The sequence below is a fragment of the Pseudophryne corroboree genome, chromosome 9 (genome assembly GCF_028390025.1).
Source record: "Pseudophryne corroboree isolate aPseCor3 chromosome 9, aPseCor3.hap2, whole genome shotgun sequence".
NCBI classification, from domain to species: domain Eukaryota; kingdom Metazoa; phylum Chordata; class Amphibia; order Anura; family Myobatrachidae; genus Pseudophryne; species Pseudophryne corroboree.
Genome location: NC_086452.1, coordinates 103,209,048 through 103,215,069, shown reverse-complemented (window position 1 = coordinate 103,215,069; position 6,022 = coordinate 103,209,048). Strand labels below are relative to the sequence as shown.

Genomic DNA, 6,022 nt, shown 5'->3' with positions numbered 1-6,022 from the left:
GACTGAACTGATCGCAGTGGCAGAGTATGTGTCGAGCTACTCAGAAACTGCTAAGAAATTTCTATTCGCAATTTTGAGAATCTTTCGTTTGCAATTCTGCTAAGCTAAGATTCACTCCCAGTAGGCGGCGGCTTAGCGTGTGCAATGCTGCTAAAAGCAGCTTGCGATCGAACAACTCGGAATGAGGGCCAATATACACTTCAACAAATGGTGCAGAGTTGGATTGAAAAATGTATTGACTTAAGAAACAAAGAAAAGATAATGTGGTTTACATTTTATTAACACAGTATTAGAAAAACAAACTTAATTGTCATATCTTCACAGTGTCCAAAAAAATAGCAACAGGCTGCTCTCCCACCACTCAAGCCCTAGATGATGATGATGGTGAAGCAGGTAAAGCAACAATTTATAGACATATTATGTGTGCAAATGTTTTGGCAAAACATTAATGTTTTATTTTGTATAGGAACATCCACACAACAGCACATTCACAGAAGGAGGCGTCCACGCAAAAACACATGGCCCACAAGAGACCCCGTCCGGATGTCCACACTAGACAACACGAGTCACCACTTCAACAACGTATATTAAATGTGTCCTCAAGGCCACCATTACAACTTTTGGAGAGTCGGCCAACGCGGGAACCTCAAGCCCCTCAGCTGCCTGGTGAGTAGAAAAAAACAAACATTAGGACACATACTTAGGCCACTTTACACATAATTAGCATGGTTGAAGACCACACAATAACCTACGAATGGCTGAACCCCAACAACAAAATGCCTAACAAATGTTAGGGGTTTACACCTCAACACTAAATATATGTGTGTATACTTCAGCCATAGAGTAGCATATTAGGATGAAGATGCTGCACCAAAAGAAGAAGTGTAAGCTTCACAAGGTTAACATCCTTAAACAATGGTGTGTGTTGATGTATTTAGATGTAGTATGGAGATCTTGCATACCCTTCATAAATTTAGAGCAACCAAGCCAAATTTTACACACGTAGAAACAAGCCATAAACACTGTTTGCATAGTATGTTATGTATTTGTGATCCGGATTGTGAATGATATTAAATAAATAAAAAACACATACAGTATAATATAGTACAGAGTCCTGGCCTTAATGTAAGTGGAGTATTGATGTTAACGTCAACAACACCATTTGGACTCCTCTTTATCATGTCTTGGCATCAAAAACTAGGCACAAAATATTAACCCAATATATGTCTAGAGTCAGTGGCGGAACTAGCGAGCGGTGGGCCCAGGTGCGGCAAAATGCTTTGCCCCCCCCGCCCCATCCCATCCAAGTCCACCCCCCTTACCCCTGGAGAGGATCCGGTGAGGGGGACCTGCTCAGAGCCAGAGAAATGGATACCTAGCAACAGTGCCGTAACTAGACATTTTAGCACTGTGTGCAAGAAACTGCATCGGAGCCCCACCCCTGCATGCAAAACAGGGCGCGCAAAAATACATAGTGGCGTGGCTTCGTGGGGAAGGGGTGTGGCCACAAAATAATACCAATTCATAAAACGGTGCACAGTAGTCTCCATTATTCAAATTACACCGCACAGTAGCACCACTACACCAGGTAGAGACCATTTTACACCTTACAGCGGACAGATTCCTCTTTTTACACATAACGGCAGACAGCGTCCCCTTTTTACACATTACGGCAGACAGCGTCCCCCTTTTTACACATTACGGCAGACAGCGTGCACTTTTTACACATAACGGCAGACAGCGTCCCCTTTTTACACATAACGGCAGACAGCGTGCCCTTGTTACACATAGCGGCAGACAGCGTACACATTTTACACATAACGGCAGACAGCGTGCCCTTGTTAAACATAGCGGTAGACAGCGTACACTTTTTACACATAACGGCAGGCAGCGTCCCCCTTTTTACACATAACGGCAGACAGCGTCCCCTTTTTACACATTACGGCAGACACCGTACACTTTTTACACATAACGGCAGACAGCGTCTCCTTTTTACACATTATGGCAGACAGCGTGCCCTTGTTACACATTACGGCAGACAGCGTCCCCCTTTTTACACATTACGGCAGGCAGATTCCCCCTTTTTACACATTGCGGCTGGCAGATTCCCTATTTTTACACATAGCGGCAGGCCGATTCATCATTTTTACACATTGCGGCAGGCAGATTCCCCATTTTTACATATAGCGGCAGGCAGATTCCCCATTTTTACACATTGCGGCAGGCAGATTCCCCATTTTTACACATAGCGGCAGGCAGATTCCCCATTTTTACACATAGCGGCAGGCAGTCCCAAGAAAGAAAGAAAGAACGAAAGAAAGAAAGAAAGAAAGAAAAAAAGAAAGAAAGAAAGAAAGAAAGAAAGAAAGAAAGAAAGATGAATTATACTTACCCTCTCCGCTGGCTCAGGCTCCTCGGTGCAGCTTGACGATTCCCAGGCAGTAGAGAAGGAGGAGGAGGGAGGTGGAGGAGGGAGCCGCAGCAGCGCTGTGTAATTGGTGGAGGCCCTGCTGCTGCTGCCCCTCTGCTTCACTATAGGCTGTTCTCGGAAGACATCCTATAGTGAAGCAGAGGGGCAGCAGCAGCAGCGCCTCCACCAGTAACAAAGCGCTGCTGCGGCTCCCTTCTCCACCTCCCTCCTCCTCCTTCCCCCGTACCGCTGCTCCTCTCCTCTCCGGGTGGCTGTGCGCTGCGGGCAGCGGTTGCCTGCAGCACGCAGCGGCATGTAATGAGTCAGTTTGACTCATTACATGCTTTGGGCCCCTGGACAGAGGCGGGCCCCAGTGCAACGCACTGGTTGCACTGGTGGTAGTTCCGCCTCTGTCTAGAGTAACTAAAATGTTGTCCCATTACACCCCATACAGATGACGACAACATTCCCCCGGACACCCAGCATGATACACAAATGGAGGAAACCTTTGTACTACATCTCTAGCCAATCGAGCCAACAATACCAACAACGCCACCTGTGATTACGCCTCCAACACAAACAACACCTGCACCACAAATCAGTTTTCCATCACCACAAATGACAACACAGGATCAGGATTTTTGGAATACTTGGTCAACCCAACAGACCAATAACCTGGATTGTCTGCGTAGTCAAACGCAATTTCTAGCTAGTCTGCCACATCATCTTCCCCGAATTAGTCAGAATAGTAGTCGGCTAAATGTGCAAGTCTCTAGAATCACAAAGACAATGGAATTAATGCGTGCCGACAACACACATATGATCACCACATTCCAGAGAATAATGGATGAACAACACAGACAGCACCAAAACTACCTCAACATTTTGGAAAACAACCAAATGCTAATTGAAAGCATCAGCCGAATTATGGAAAGTCACACTGCAGCTACCTCAGAACTCAATGCTACTCTGACTAACCTGAGCCAAAACCTCACTTCCCAACAAGCAATACAAGCAAGCACCAGCTCAGGAACCACTACTCCTATCATTTCCCCAGTTACCTCCCCACCAAGGCGATCCAGCTGGACACGGACAAACGTCACAGGGAAAGGCACATCAGCATCGAAAGTGCCCCCCAAAAAGTCGCCATCAGTTGTTGATGTTCATTCTGTTTAGGAGGAGAAAACTGTGTCAGTTTTATTGTATGAAGGACACTGAAATAGAACATTTGTCATTATTAAGCACACCCATTATGTGCTGTTTTGTTAGCCAGAATCACTGTCAGTCTTATATGACCATTAATACACTTCTAAGCAATAACATAAGGAAAAATTAGCCCTTGGTCAGTAACCATAATCTTTGCAGTCCTAAACAAAAATCAGTATACCTTGGCCAGTATCCAGATTAGTGCCAGTAATAATCAACAATCAGTATTCCTTGGTCAGTAACAATATATTTAGCAATCAGAATCAACAATCAGTATTCCTTGGTCAGTAAGCATATTCTTTTCAGTCACAATCACAATCAGTATGCCTTGTCCAGTAACCCTATTCTTTGCAGTCAGAATCACATTCAATCAATCAATCAATCAATCAATCAATCAATCAGTATGCATTGCTCAGTATCCATATTCTTTGCAGTAATAATATCAATCAATCAATCAATCAATCTGTATGCCTTGCTCACTATCCATATTCTTTGCAGTAATAATATCAATCAATCAATCAATCAATCTGTATGCCTTGCTCACTATCCATATTCATTGCAGTAATAATATCAATCAATCTGTTTGCCTTGCTCACTATCCATATTCTTTGCAGTAATAATATCAATCAATCAATCAATTAGTATGCCTTGCTCAGTATATATATTGTTGAACTCAACAAACCTAATCAGTAATACTGTACCTGAGCATTATGTTTTAATTCGTAACAGAACCAAACACTTTGTTAGGTTGTCATGTATTTTCATTATGACAATGTAATGAGTCATTCTGTAAAATGATCGTTTAGTGCTATTTTATAGTTTGCATTTTGTTTGACGTGTGAGTACGCCATGTTTAAACACAATTACAATGCCATGTATCCACATTATGAAGATGTTAATTGTAAACATTATGTATTAGTCCTAAATAATTATGCAGTTTCATCATTCATAAAACAAGTAATGTCTAAGTTAATGCCTTGTATTGTTACTCTGTGGTTTGGCCACACAATCATGCGGCCTTAAACAAGGAAAACTGCCCAATAAATTTTTTTGCATCGAAATACATGCTTGACTTCATGAACAAGCCATGAGCACCACACATAATATTACGAACACACATATACAACAAATATATTACACATGCATCTTTGATATGTCAGTAATGCATTAAAATATATATATATATATATACACATATATATCTTATATATATATATATATATATACAAGTTGAGTATCCCATATCCAAATATTCTGACATACGGAATATTCCGAAATACAGAATTTCTTGAGTGATACTGAGATCGTGAAACTTTTGTTTTCTGATGGCTCAGTGTACACAAACTTTGTTTAATACACAAAAGTATTAAAAATATTGTATTAAATGACCTTCAGGCTGTGTGTATAAGCTGTATATGGAACATAAATGAATTGTGTGAATATGCACACACTTTGTTTAATGCACAAAGTTATTAAAAATATTAGCTAAAATTACTTTCAGGCTGTGTGTATAAGGTATATATGAACTATAAATGCATTCTGTGTTTAGACTTGGGTCCCATCGCCATGATATCTCATTTTGGTATGCAATTATTCCAAAATACGGAAAAATCAGATATCCAAAATACTTCTGGTCCCAAGCATTTTGGATATGGGATACTCAACCTGTATATATTTATTTGGTAAACCAGAAACACAAAAACACACACAAAAAAACACATATACTTACAGCAAAAATTATGGCAGATTAGTTCTTACCTTACCTGCCTCCCTATATCTGTACTCCAAGTGTTGCCAGATGACTCTAACTCGTCTACTTGCTGTCTGTTTTCTTCATCCTCCTCCTTCTCCTCATCAACATGTGGCAGATGTTGTTGCAAACACATGTTATGAAGAAAATGGCAGCAGAACACAATCCTAGTCACCTTTAAGGGACTATACAACAAAAGGCCACCAGACTTATCAAGACACCGAAACCTAGATTTCAGTACTCCAAAACATCTTTCTATCACATTCCGAGTGCCCTTATGTGCATGATTGTAATTGTGTTCAGCAGGGGAATCAGGACGGGACAATGGAGTCAGAAGCCAAGAGAAACAGCCATATCCCCCATCACCTGAAAGACATATATAGTATAGAGTGTAAAGTAGGTATTCAGCAACACTTTGGTGACATAGTGCACATTTAAAAAAACAACACATATCTAGTAACATACCCAGCAGCCATCCATCAGGCATTTGTCCGGCCTCAAATCTATCAAAAAAGGGATGACTGACTGAGGATGAAGGAGTCATGGCAGCCGCCAGGGTAACCAGCAACAACACTCATAGGGCCTCATTCCAAGTTGTTCGCTCATTCTTTTTCATCGCATCGCAGGGATTTTCCGCAAACTGCGCATGCGCAATG

General features: G+C 41.6%; 1 long non-coding RNA gene across 2 annotated transcripts; it reads right to left on the bottom strand.

Annotated features, from left to right (window-relative positions):
- Positions 1 to 269: 269 nt before the first annotated feature.
- On the bottom strand, positions 270 to 5,728 carry LOC134956746 (uncharacterized). 2 transcript variants are annotated; one of them, XR_010186143.1, is made up of 3 exons: positions 5,375 to 5,728; positions 3,472 to 3,578; positions 270 to 663 (listed from the first exon to the last, which is right to left on the bottom strand). It is a non-coding gene; the product is annotated as an uncharacterized LOC134956746 (long non-coding RNA). The 2 variants fall into 2 exon arrangements; XR_010186142.1 differs by having other exon boundaries at positions 5,380 to 5,728.
- Between the last annotated feature and the right edge of the window lie 294 nt (positions 5,729 to 6,022).